The sequence below is a fragment of the Cupressus sempervirens genome, chromosome 10, assembly GCF_028749045.1.
Source record: "Cupressus sempervirens isolate cs-2001-9-10 chromosome 10, ASM2874904v1, whole genome shotgun sequence".
Lineage (NCBI taxonomy): Eukaryota > Viridiplantae > Streptophyta > Pinopsida > Cupressales > Cupressaceae > Cupressus > Cupressus sempervirens.
Window position 1 is genome coordinate 538,394,446 of NC_143127.1, and position 14,282 is coordinate 538,408,727.

Sequence of the window (14,282 nt, forward strand, 5' to 3'; positions counted from 1 at the left end):
TTTTTTCACATGTTTCAAACCTTTCAAGTCCTTTATCCTTAGCTTTATCCAGCAATAGTTCAATTATCAATTCCAGTTCATTATTTGATATTTCATAGCCAAATGGAATTACCCAGACCAATCTAGGTTTTACTACTTTCATAATGCATGAATGTGTACTTGCCAGAAATACACATCCTTTTTATACTTAAATACAACTTGTAATGGAATCTTGTTCCTTTTGTTCATTTTCTCTTGTAGTTATCTAAAGTGAAACCACATTAGACTATTGTATTTTCTTCCTAATGTTTTGATATATCTATTTATTTGATGCATAATTGGCTCATTGTCTGCCTAGTTCGCATTTTTTATGTCAGGAAAATAATTTTGCACAAAGAAATATATGAAGAATAATAAACATCCATACCTTAATCCTTATTTCTTAATCTTCTATAGGTTCAACATCAATTGATTTCTCAACATCTCACCCAAGTCAAACTTTTTACCTTAAATAATAATTTCATATGCTACTTGTATGGCACTTGCTAGCATTTTATCAATTTTCTCAACTTGATAGATCTTGTACCCAATCACTAGAGAAGTGAACCTTATGCCTTTGTCTTTGATTGATCTTACATAAAATGTTTTATGATCTGTCTTCTATCTAACTAGTTTATCAATCTAAATTTTTGAGTTTAGGTCTTTTGCACATTTGCATCCATTTCCCAGTAGTCTAGTGACTATGCTTATATTTTCTTTAGTAATCTCTACTTTTCTATGTTCCAACCACAAATATTCTCCATGCATTATACTAAGTACAATTTTAACCCATTCCTTGTCAAGATTCTCAGGTAAATGAACAATATGTGCTAGGCCAAATTCATCATCTCATAACTCTCTAGTGTTGAATAGATCTTCATAGTCCATTCTAATTTCTTCATTTCCAAATTCAACTTGCTTGCTTTGAAGATATCTAGTTATGTCCTCTGTCAATAGTACTCTTTCTAGTATTTATGATAATGCTCTGACACTAGATAGATCCTTAAACTTTAATAAACACATACTATATTAGGGTTCCTCTTCATCAGACCATTACCAACAAATTTCTTCCTTCCATGTTGCTTACTTTCAATTTCACTCTTTTTACTTATGCACTCACTTCTTTTTCACTCTTAAAATTCACTTTTTTCTTTTGATATGAAAACATTTAGATACTTCTCACTTATTTATAGTCTTCTTATTTTAATGGTTAATGTACCCACTTATGAATTCTGGCTAATAGTGACTAATTGTCCCTTTCAATTGATAACAAAATGTTTATTTTTTTAACTTTACTACTTGTTATTATATACTTTACTAACAACCTTCTACTTTTTCTTATTGGGACTTGTTAAATAAACATTCATAGATTTGTGTCCCATCTTAATGCCTAGCCAATTAGTCCGTTGATGAAGCTCCTGTGTCATCTGATAAGGACTCATCAATGGTAGTAGTCCCTTCATATTTTCTTACCCATATTCTTTGCATCTCTCTCCTTACTTGTTCTTTTTCTGTAGTTCCTTTACCCTTTCCAATTTGGTTATTTTCTTTACAACATCGATACTAGAAGTTGTAGATGGAATGTTCGTATTGCAAGCATAAATAACATGATATTTTCAATGATCTCCAAGGATATGATATTCCCGATCCACATTCAAATGTTCAATGTACTTTTCCACCACACATGATAGCAATTCACCAATTCAACTCCAATGTCTTCTCAAAAAATATTCAATCTTATTAATTGTCGGTGTTATAGGTTTACATCTCTCTTCCTTATGTCAATACTGATTGCACCTAGAATAGTAGCTATTGAAATTTTTGATTTTTGTCCTGATGTCCATTATTGTCTTACATTCACAAGTTTTATGTCCATACCTATTACACTTGAAGCAATAACCATTGAACAATTTTTTCTTTACACTTTGTTGTTTATAATTGTAGGTATCCTTTGAATGATCTTGTTCTCCACATATTACCTTACCCTTTTCCTTTTCATTAGTTGTAGATTCCTCAGAGTTTAATGATTCACCTTTTGCCTTTGGGAAGTGTTTGACAATGGTCTTAAAGGTATACATTTTTTCCTTTTCTTTTATTAGTAGTCTCTCCAATTCCACCATGCTTTCTTCAAACTTAGTCAATCTAGCATTTACTTCCTTTTCAAAAGTCAACTCATTACACAGATCATTTTTTCTTCTTCAATTTTCATCTTCATTTTAAAGATTTTGACTTCCTTCACCGGTTCTACTAATTAGGTCATTTTTGGCTTGTAGTTTGTTTCGTTGTCTCTCTATGACCAAATCTTTTCTAGTCATTGTCTCCAAGGCATCCTAACATCTCATTTCAACATCATTTTTCTCACTTTCAAGAGTTGCTACCTTATCCAATAGTTCAATTAACCTAATGGCCTCAAATTCTTGATCCTTTCTTTAAGTTCTTTGTTTTTCTCAAGTAATTCATCTTCATTTTCCATTAACTCTCTTATTGCATCATCTGCTTCTTCTAAATTAACACTTCATTTGGAAAGTTTTTCCAAGTCATCCAAACTCATATGTAGCTTTTTAGTTAGTTCCTTTTTTTTCAAAAGAGGCTCTCAATTTTACTTTTAGTTCAAATATTTGTTTGTTCACATCCTATAGGGATTCTTCCAAATCTCTCTAATGTTTATAGCTAGCCATTGTCCCAAACTTACCCAAGTTGTTAAAATTTTCTTTGAGAACCAGAAGCTTTGATACCAATTATTGGTAGCTAGAAGCATTGAGAAGTATTGAGAGAGGGGTAGGAGTGAATCAACACTTCAATTTTTACCCTTATAAACACTTGCCTTCTTGTAACTAATAATCATCTCTTAGCATTTAATTGATAACATTATAATGTTTCCTCAATTATACCGATAGTTAACAAGTTCCAAAAATTGAACACAATAAACATTCACACCATAAACATTAAATACATAACATGTTGATTTTGGCATCGCAAAAAACCCTTGGTTAGAGATCAAAATTATGGTGGGGATGATACCCATAACTTATCACTGTAGTAACAAGGTGCCCAATTAAGAGCTTTACAATTATTCCATCTTCTAAATGACTACACTCTATTAAAAGTGTCTTATACCTAGCTAAGAGTATCAAGAGTCCTATTAACTAATACTATGTTAAGAGATTTAATCCCACTATTACAATATTCGATTAAAGGTTTTACAAAAAGAGCTCAAAATAGAACTTCAAAAGTCTTATCAAAGACTGCCTTGTTAAAGGATTTCACAATCTTTTTGATCAACTGATTAGGTATAAACAACAAGAAATTGATGTGTACTTTCCTTTATTTTGCTTGATAGGTATGTTTCATCAACTCATTGTTGCTCTTCCAACAACTCATTGTTCCTACAAAAATTACTAAGTCTGAGAATTTAGACAAAAATGATGAAATGAATATGGAGAATGAGGAGAATACAGATATGGGGGACCTTAGTTCAAATCTGGAGGGTTTGTTTGGCAGCAAAGGTGAGACTAGAAAGGATGAGGTTGAGGAAAGTTATGACAAAAATATAGGGTCAGAAAATGTAGGAGAAGAGGATAAAAACTAGAGTGAGCAACCCCAGAAAGCTAGGGAGGAAAATTTGGAGGAAGATGCGAGGAAGGAAAAGGATGACCTCACTGGTAAGGGTGCTACAAGTGTGGAGGAAGAAATAGGGAAGGAGAAGGATGACTCAACTAGTAAAGATGTACAATGAGTTAATGAATCTGAAAAAAAGAATGGGAAAGATGCAGCAGGACCAAGAAACTGACTGGGCTAAGATCATTCAGTTGGAAGTTCAGGCTGGTAATATCTCAGAGAATTTAAAGGAATATGAACATGAGCTATGTCTTTTGATCAAAGAGAGTGGTAACAAGATGAAACAAGTCACTTCAAACATTTATGCAGATGTTGCTAGCTTAGGTAAGAGAAATAATGAGGAAATCATGTCTCTTGGCAGGCCAAGCAAAAGAACAAGATAGAGTTCAAGGAAGAAGACGACTGAGGCAACAGGGGGATTTTCTATTGACATTATCCAAAACACTACAGAAGCGGGCAAGGAGGTGGTGAAAATGATCAAGGAGTTGCAATAACTGCTGGTGGTGGTTCTAGTAACTGGTCTTTGGTCTAAGTTTCTTAACCAGTTTTTGTTCCTTTTGTTCAAACTCTAGGTTCCAAGTCCTTGTAAAACTTGGTTTCATTTGCTGGTCCTTTTTTGTGGTTTTAGGTCCCTGTAAAACCTAGTTTTGTAACTTTCATACTACAGGTTTTAGGTCCTTGTAAAACATGGATGTGCTTATTTGAATATCTTTTTTTTTTCTATTCAGGGTTTTGGGTCCCTTCAAAACCTATTTTTACCTTGATTTAGTTACTCATTGTTTCTTTCTGATAACTCACTATTCCTCATTTGATAACTACTTTCAAAAATTCTCTCTCTCTCTCTCTCTCTCTCTCTCTCTCTCTCTCTCTCTCTCTCTCTCTCTCTCTCTCTCTCTCTCTCTCTCTCTCTCTCTCACACACACACACACACACACACACACACACACACACAAACACTCATTTCTCATCTCCTCTTTTTCTCTTTTCACATTTTCACTTGATAACCTTATTAGGGTTTTTCCTTTTTCCATTATGGAGTCTTCTACACACTTCTCTCAATTTTATCACCTTTAGCTTCATTGATGCACTATGTCTTCACATATTGTTCTAACTAATAATATTAATCTGATAGCACTCTCCTTATACATAGGAATATAAATTTTGACCAACAATGACAACATTAATGAAATCATGCCAATAAAAGTATATAGGATTTTGTCCTTAGTAGCAAAGATTGGTTTCATGTCATTCTAATAGTTAAAGCTACTTTGATGAAGTGTTTATAAAAAACAAAAAATATACATACTTCTATTTAGAAAATTAATTATAGTTCCATATAGATTTAATTTGATTGTAATAATAAAAACTTTTCTTCCAAACTAACTTTTTAAAAATGACTCTTGATTTCAAAACATATATACCAATTTATTTTTCTAATCGATAATAAAGAAGTTTTCATTAATTCAAAAAAATTAATACACTCAAAAAGCCACTCTGTGGCAATGACCCAAATTCCCAAAAAAAGTAAGCCACTCATTGGTAGATATATGAGCATTAACTGCCCACCACCCAAACTAATAGAAATCCAAAGAAATAGAATCACCCATAGCCCATACTATAGAAAATTGTGCATGCAAATATGTTGGAACTACAGTTGTGGAACAATTGTTGTGTTTTCATTGATGTCAAACCTAACTAGTAAGACATGTACTAATAGTGTAGAGTGCCATATCATTTGATTGATGAAGAGAATTTGAAAATAAGAGATCATGAGATGATCTAGTTAAAGGTTTGAGTTGAGAAGTGTAAGTTTGATGAAATTACAATGGGCACTTGATCAGTTAGTACTTGACAAGATAATGTGTTATTTATTCATTACAATAAGCAAGGAAGAAATATTAGTTGAGAGACAAAAGAGTTGTGGAGCAACTAAGTATCTGAAGCAGAAGATTAAGGAACTTAAGCATTGTCAAGCAGAACAATGTTGGTCAAGTATTGGTATTGGTTGAGTGACAGAGAATGCTAAGTGACAAAGAATGCCAAGTGACAGTAATGACCGAGTTCCACAGTGTGAATTGAGCAAGACAATATAGTGATGACCGTACCAAGATTTGAGAAAGAATCAAGATTTGTAGTTGACACGATCAAATTTTTTAAATAATCAAAATGTGTTGATGATAAGGGTGGATGAGATGAATTATTTAACGCTTGAAAAGGATTAGTTGAGTGATCAAAGGCTAAGATTTGAGGGATGTTTCTATAAAGTTCAAGAAGGAAGAAGATGGCTAGATTCATTGAATTTGTTGAATCTAATTGTAAACCTAAGATCTATAGTTATGTTTAAATCGAAACATATCTAAGCTACCTATTTAAGGAAGCATTTGAGATGTTTTAGGGGGTTGTTGGACTAGAATTTGTTAAGACAAGTGGAGAACAAACTTGCAAAGGAGAAGTGTGAAGTGGGAGATTGCTTGAAGAGTTGCCAAGCATATTTGAGTTATTGAGAGAGATGAAGTCCAGTCAATGAACCAGTATTGAGCTAAATGGAGATCTGAATTTTCAAAGTGATTTGTATGTCATCAGATCAAACCTAGCTATTACTTTCTAATCATTGTAGCAGTAGTAAAATTCTTTTGATTAAGGTTGACCTAACAATCATTTGTAAATCCTTTATCAAGGTGACAATTCTAAGGGAATGTTCTAAAGACCCCTGACAAGGCCACTCCTAATAGGGTGATTAAATCCTTTAACAAGGTCACACCTAATAGTGTGTTTTGTAATTATTAACAAGGTTGGCTCCTAATTGAGCTCACTTTAGAAGAGTGAAAAGTGGTGGCATTTTACTTGGTGTTTTTTCCCAAATTAGGTTTCCACATTAAATATTGGTGTCAAACATTTGTGTGGATGTTTGTTATGTGTTTATACTACTTAGTATTTAAGTGTGAAGATGATTGTTAACTATTATAATATTTTTCTATTTGACATATATTGAATAGAGAGAGAAAATGAAATAAATAAGTTAAATGGTGATGAACAATTTTATTTGATGTGTTGTTCATGAATTTGATTAAGTTTCTTGGAGTTATTAAAAGTTGATTTTATACATTTGGACTTGAGGATAAATGATACACCCCCCTCCCCCCCCAGTTATTCTAAATATTCTAACAATTGGTATTAGAGTTTTGGTTCTTGTGTGAAAAGTTTGAAGGACTTAAAGCTAAAGATCAAGATGTATAAGAGAGAGACACCTAAGTTGAGAATGGATAACTTCTCAGCATGACAGAGGCTGATGAAGTTGCATCGATCTGGTATTAGAGATTCTGTACTTTACTATCTGGAGAATGAGTACATTAAAGTTCCTAGACCTATGATAATTGAGAAAATGACAAAGAAGCAAGAGCATAACCAAATGATGATTGAACTCGCATCCTCCCTGAGCTATTTTGAATTTGAAAAAGTGAAAGATTGTAAAAGTTCAAAGTAGGTATGGGACAAGTTGGCATTGATCCATGGAGGAGACATAAATGTGCTGAGAGCTAAGGCAAAAAGCTTAAGATGAAATTTTGATGACATGAAGATGAAGCAAGGTGAGAATGTGGCACAATATGTTGGAAGAATCAAAGAAGTGGTGAATGAAATTAGGAGTGTTGGTAGTATCATATATGAGGAAACAGTGATCGACAAGGTATTACAAACCTTAATTCCTATCTATGCTATTAGATTTTATGTAATACAAGAACTTAGATGTACACCTGGTAATGATATGACATTGGATAGTCTAGTTGGTAGACTTGCAACTTTTGAGTTGGTTAATTTTGATAATTACACACCTACTAATGTTGAAAGTGTTTTCAAAGAAAAACCGACTCTTGATGAATCAAGAGGAAAGAAGAAAAGAAAGCTTGTGAATAGTGATAGTGAATTAGATGATGAACTTGAGGCATTATTGGCTAAAAGGCTATGAAGAGGAAAGGGAAAATACAAATGTAAACTCCCCATTATTTGTTTTACATGTAATAAGGTTGGCCATATTATAGCAAGGTGTACTGACAAAGAAGATAAGGATGAAAGGAAGGACAATAAATATTAAGAAGGAGAGACAATAGAGACAATTGAGGAAATAAAGACTATAAGGGAAAAGGTAAGAAATCTTGTTACATTGCTAAAGAAACAACTAATAGTGATATTGATGAGAATGACGAAGAAGTTATCTATGTTGCAATGAAAGATGAATCTAATGATGAAATGCATGAAAAAAAATCGTTGATCTCACATATTAAAAAAAATGATAGATAACTGATGGTGAATGTTCACATCACATGACTGGTGATAAAACAGAGTTTGATAAGCTAGCACATTATAGTAGAAGTAGTGTCAAGTTTAGAAATAATGCACCATGTTATATGAAAGGTAAAAGATCAATTGTACTAAATGATAAGATCAAGTTTGATAATGCATATTGGGTTGAAGGTCTGAAATATAACTTGCTAAGTGCAACACAATTGATCAATTCAGGTTATAGAGTTGAGTTTTAGAACAAGAAAGCAAAGATCTATGATGCTATTGGTGAACTAATTGAAAGTGGAGAGAAAACTGGAGGAACCTTGTTCTATCTAGACCTATCTAATCAAACTTTTTTGTTTGCATAATTTGAAGATGTTTGGCTATGGCATAAGAGGTTGTGTCATGTGAACTTTGATAATCTTGTTGAGATTAGTAAGAAGAAGAGAGTAAGAGGATTGCCAAAATTGAGTAAACCCGATAAGGTGATGTGCAAAAAATGTCAATTGGGAAAAATGACAAAGACTAGTTTCAAGAGCAAAGTTTACTCTTGTGATGATGTTTTGAAGTTAGCTCATATTGATTTATGTGGTCCTATTGGAGTACAAAGCTTCTATAGTGATAAGTACTTTATCTTATTTATTTATGACTACTCTAAGATGATGACTATGATGTTTCTTAAAGACAAATATGATATTTTTCAAACATTTAAGTGGTATTTTGCTAGAGTTGAGAAAGAAATAGGCAAGAGTTTGAAATGCTTGAGATCTGACAGAGGAGGATAATTTGTACCTGAAGAATTCAACACATTATGCATTGATAGAGGTATCATAAGGAAGATGTCTGCACCTAGAAATCCACCACAAAATGGTATAGTTGAAAGAAGGATTAGGTCTATCATGAATTATTCAAGAACATTGATGATGTAAAAGAATGTCTCACAAAAATTCTAGAGAGAAGTTGTAAGTATTGTTGTTTATAACTTGAATAGAGTACAAGTCAAGAAATGTTTTGATAAAACACATTTTTAACTTTGGCATGGTCATGCACCTAATGTGAATTACTTCAAAGTTTGTGGTTATGTTCTAAAAGATACTAGGAAAGGTAAAATTGATGCAAAAAGTAATGAAGGCATATTTGTAGGATATTCCACTAAGAGTAAAGCTTATAAGTGTTTGGATTCTAACACTAACAAGATTGTGGAAAGTGCAAATGTTAGAATTGATGAATTTGCAGAAAAGAATAAAGTTGAATGCAAGAAGGAACCTGAAGATCACAATTTTTTTGAATATATCTACGAAGGAGAACTTAGTGTCATTCCTAAACTTGAGAGACCAATTGAAGTGATGCAAATTATAGGAATTGTCAAGTCTCAACAGAGGAATGTGGCCAAACAATAGGCAATGATTGATGACCATTAGATGGACGAACATGTGTTATAGTTAGAGATACAACAAGAGGGACATGAAGAGATTGAACATGCTGAACCAACTGAACTACCATACAAAGTAAGAAGATTTGTACCTGTACTAGAAAAGTTTGTAAGGAGACGTCATACACTATCAAATAATTGTATATAAGGATTCATAAGTTATGACAAGAAATAAATTGAAAAATGGTACATGTTTGTTGTGTGAATTTGAGTCCAAAAAAGTTAAGGATGCACTTGAGAATGAAAACTATATAAGAGTTATGAATGAGGAAACTGATCAGATTGAAAAGAATAAGACATGGACACTAGTACTTAGACCAAAGAACAAGAATGTGATTGGAACAAAGTGGGTATTTAGAAATAAGTTGAATGAGAAAGGTGAAGTTACAAGGAACAAGGCAAGACTAGTTTGTAAGGGATATGCACAAGAAGAAGGAGTTGACTATGGAGAGACTTTTGCTCCAATTGCAAGGTTGGAAGGAGTGAGAACTCTACTTGCATATGCTTCTTACAAAGGTTTTAAAGTTCATCAAATGGATGTGAAGTCTGCATTTCTAAATGGAATTTTGGAAGAAGTCTACATTGAACAACTTGAAGGATTTGTTGAACCTAGAAAAAGAAGCATGGTACATAAATTACACGAAGATTTTTATGGTTTGAAGCAAGCCCCTAGAGCATGGTATGAAAGGTTACATAAGTTGTTAGCAAAGATTTTTTTTGCAAAAACTAATGACAATGACAATTTGTACCTGAAAAGTGAATCTAAGAGCAAGGTATTATTAGCTAATTTTTTTGTTAATGGTATCATATTTGGAGGGCAAGACTTAGTGTGTAAAACTTTTGCAAATGAAAGGAAGAAAGAGTTTGAGATATCAATTTTTGGAGATATCAAATTCTTTGTTGGTTTACAAGTCTATCAAAAAGGAGGAATATACATTATGCAATCAAAGTATATCAAGGAGATACTAAAATCTTTTGGTATGGAAGATTCAAGACCTGTTGAAACACCTATGACCACTGGACACAAACTATCAAAGAATGATGATTTTGAAGAGGTAAATCAGACATTGAATGGATCAATGATTGGAAAATTGCAATATGTTGTTCATAATAGACCTAACATTGCATTAGTGCTCAGTTGGAATAGTTGCAAGATTTTTTGCTAATCCTAAGGAGAATCACATGTTTGGTTGTGAAAAGAATAATGAGATATTTGAAAGGAACAGAAGACTATGGCTTATGGTACAAGAAGAATGACAAGTTTGAGTTGAAAGTATACACAGATGTTGATTGGGTTGGTAATGTTGATGAGATAAAAAGCATTAGTGGAGACACTTTCTTTCTAGGAAAGAGGCTGATTTCATGGACTAACAAGAAGCAAAAATGTATTTCACAATCTACAACAAAAGGTGAGTATGTTGCTACAATAGTGAATTGTTCAAACATTGTATGGATTTAACAATTGTTAAAAGGTATGAAGGAAGATATTATTGTACCTGTAGTGATCTATTGTGACAATACAAGTGCTATAAACATTTCAAAGGATCCCATGATGCATACAAATACAAAGCATATTGAGATCAAGTATCATTACTTGAGAGAGTTAGTGCAAGATAAAGAAGTAAGGCTTGAATATGCAAACAGAAAGGAGTAGGTAGCTGACACATTCACTAAGGCACTACCTAAAGAAGCACATGTGTACCTAAGAGGAAAGTTAGGGGTCGTTCCCCTATTTGAAACAAACTAATAAGAGATGTAGCATTGCATCAAATGCTATTAACATAATATCTTACATATTGATGTAGGAGATCACACTTTAGGATATGCCAAAAGGCGTGGAGTGATGTGAAGTATTGAGAAGGGCTAAAACATAAGTTGTTACCTGATGACAAAGGGAGAAATGCCATAGATAAAAAATAAATGATATTTGCATAAAAATAGAAATATCTTATATTGAAGCTGATATGGTAACTAAAATGTCTTTGGCATTGTTGTCAAAGAGGGAGAGATGTATATATGATTGGACAAGAGGGAGAGAAAGAAAAGTAGAGAAATAGATGTGGCTATTACTATGGCTAGACACTGTGAGAAAGAGGAATAGAAATGAGAACATGAAGATGATATCTAGAGGGAGCATCCTTGAGGTTGCATTGGATGAGAATTAGAACGAAACTAAGAAAGAGAGAACATAAACATAGAGGGAGTTGAATAGTGAAATTCTTGGAGTGTTGGTTACTTTTTGGATGGTATGGTAACTTAGAAGATATTACACTTTGAAGGTTATAGAAAATTTGAAGGTGTTTCCATCAATGCCAAAGAGGGAGATTGTTGGAACTACAATTGTGGAACAATTGTTATGTTGTCATTGTTGTCAAACCTGACTGGTAAGAAATTTACTAATAGTGTAGAGTGTCATATTATTTGATCGATGAAGAGGATTTGAAAAGAAGAGATCATGAGATGACCTAGTCAAAGGTTGAGTTGAGATGTGTAAGTGTGACAGAATTAATATGTTGTTTATCATTACAATAAGCAACAAAGAAAGATCAATTGAGAGGAAAAAAAAGTTGTGGAGCAACCAAGTATTTGAAGAAGAAGATTAAGGAACTTAAGCTATGCCAAGCATAATAGTGTTGGATGAGTATTAGTATTGGTTGAGTGACAGAGAATGTCGAGTGATAGTAACAACCGGCATATTGTGAACCAGGCAAGACAATTTAGTGATGACTGAGTGATCTAGTGATGAATGAGCAACATAATGTAGTAAAGACTGTGTTAAGAATCAAGATTTGTAGCCAACATAGTTGAATTCTCAAAAAAATCAAAATGTGTTGATGATAAGGATGGATGAGTTAGATTATTTAATGAATGAAAAGGATTAGTTGAGCAATCAAAGGCTAATATTTGAGGGATATTTATAGAAAGTTCAATAAGGAAGAAGAAGAATAGAAGATGACTCAATTCATTGAATTTGTTGAATCTAATTGTAACCCTAAGATCTACGGTTATGTTTAAGTAACAAAAGATCTAAGCTACCTATTTAAGGAGGCATATGAGATGTTCTATGGGGTTTTTGGACTAGAATTTTTTATGACAAGTGGAGAACATACCTGCAAAAGAGAAGTGCGAAGTTTGTGATGTGGGAGATTGCTTGCAGAGTTGCCAAGCAAATTTGAGTTGTTGAAGGAGATTGAGTCCAGTCAATGAACTAGTATTGAGTTGAATGAAGATCTAAATTTACAAAGTGAGTTGCGTGTTATCAGATCAAACCTAGGTGTTTCTTTCTAAACATTGTGGTAGTAATAAAATAATTTTTATTAAGCTTAACCTAATGGTCATTCGTAAATCCTTTAACAAGGTGACATTATAAGGTAATGTTCTAAAGTCCTCTAACAAGGCCACTCCTAACTTGGTGATTAAATTCTTTAACAGGGTCACACCTAGTAGTGTGTTTTGTAACCTTTAATAATATTGGCTTCTAATAGAGCTCACTTCAAAGGAGTGAAAAGTGGTAGCATATTACTTGGTTGTTTTTCTCAATTGGGGTTTCCACGTTAAATACTGGTGTCAAACATTTGTGTGGATGTTTGTTATGTGTTTATGCTACTTACTATTTTAAGTGTGAAAACTATTGTTAACTATGATATTATTTTGCTAATCGACATATATTGAATAGAGAGAAACAATGAATATGTTGAATGGTGATGAACATTTTTACATGATGTGTTGTTCATGAGTTTGATTACATTTGTTGGAGGTGTTAAAAGTTGTTTTTATACATTTGGATTTGATGATAACTTATTCACCCCCCTCTCACTTTCTAAATATTCTAATATATATAGATAAGGGTCTTTACCTTAGCCAACCCAACTCGTAGCCCCAAACAACCTATCATTGGAACCACCCAGTGGCTTCCTCTCGGGTAAAGTTTTGGAAGACACTAGTCCAACCCCACTACCATGAGTAGCTCGACCCTGCATAGTTGTAGAACATGTTAGTAGAAGGGAGATGTCGGCCCCTAACACTACCCTACTTGTGGGCTTAGAAGAAACACCACTCTTAGATCCACCGCCAACATATTGTTCAGCCTCAACATCACCAACCACATTCGAAACACCAACTCTACCCAAAACCGAACCACCACTCTGAACACAAGCTCATTTTCCTTACTTTGATGGAAGCCTTTTGTGAACCAAATGATGCCCTTCCTCATTGACCAGAGTATTAGACTTGATGGTCATAGATTTTACTTTCCTCACCAATCTTCCCTCTGCTAGAGCATGAGCCTATATATGTATGAGACTTGAGGAAAAGCCCCAATCTAAACCAACCTAGCTGAGCTATAGGCATGTGTACTTCAACAAGAGTGCTAGAAGACTGCACCAACAAAAATGACAACTCATTCAAGCCTCCTCCAATCAGTTGCCATGGATGATCACCCATGTAGATGCCAACACATAAAACATCCCTATTCACTATATCTTCAAAACCCACACTCCACTTCAACATGACACAGACACACACGACACTCATTACCTCTAGCTTAAAGTCTACTACCATCAAAGCAAGCGTTAGAAACAAAGATGAGATGTCAAAGTTTGACCTTGGTCTCCAGTCAAAAACCAAATAATCTTCCCCAAAAATCAGCTTTAGAGCATCTCAAAACTACTTAAAATCTAGCTTGAAAATGTTACCCAACTGTTTAACCGAAATCAAACCTTCAAAGGAAGGGATATGATCGTTAGCACCCAGGAAAAAGTTTGCTTCCATGCTTAATGCTTCTCGATTGCTCAACACTCAAATCCCACTATGACTTGAATGAAAAAATGGGATGTTGTGTTTAAATCCACCACCAAAGGCTTAAGAAGGAACAATCTCTGATGGTTTTTTTCATTATGACACTCAATTTTTGTATGATTGTTTCATAAAAGTA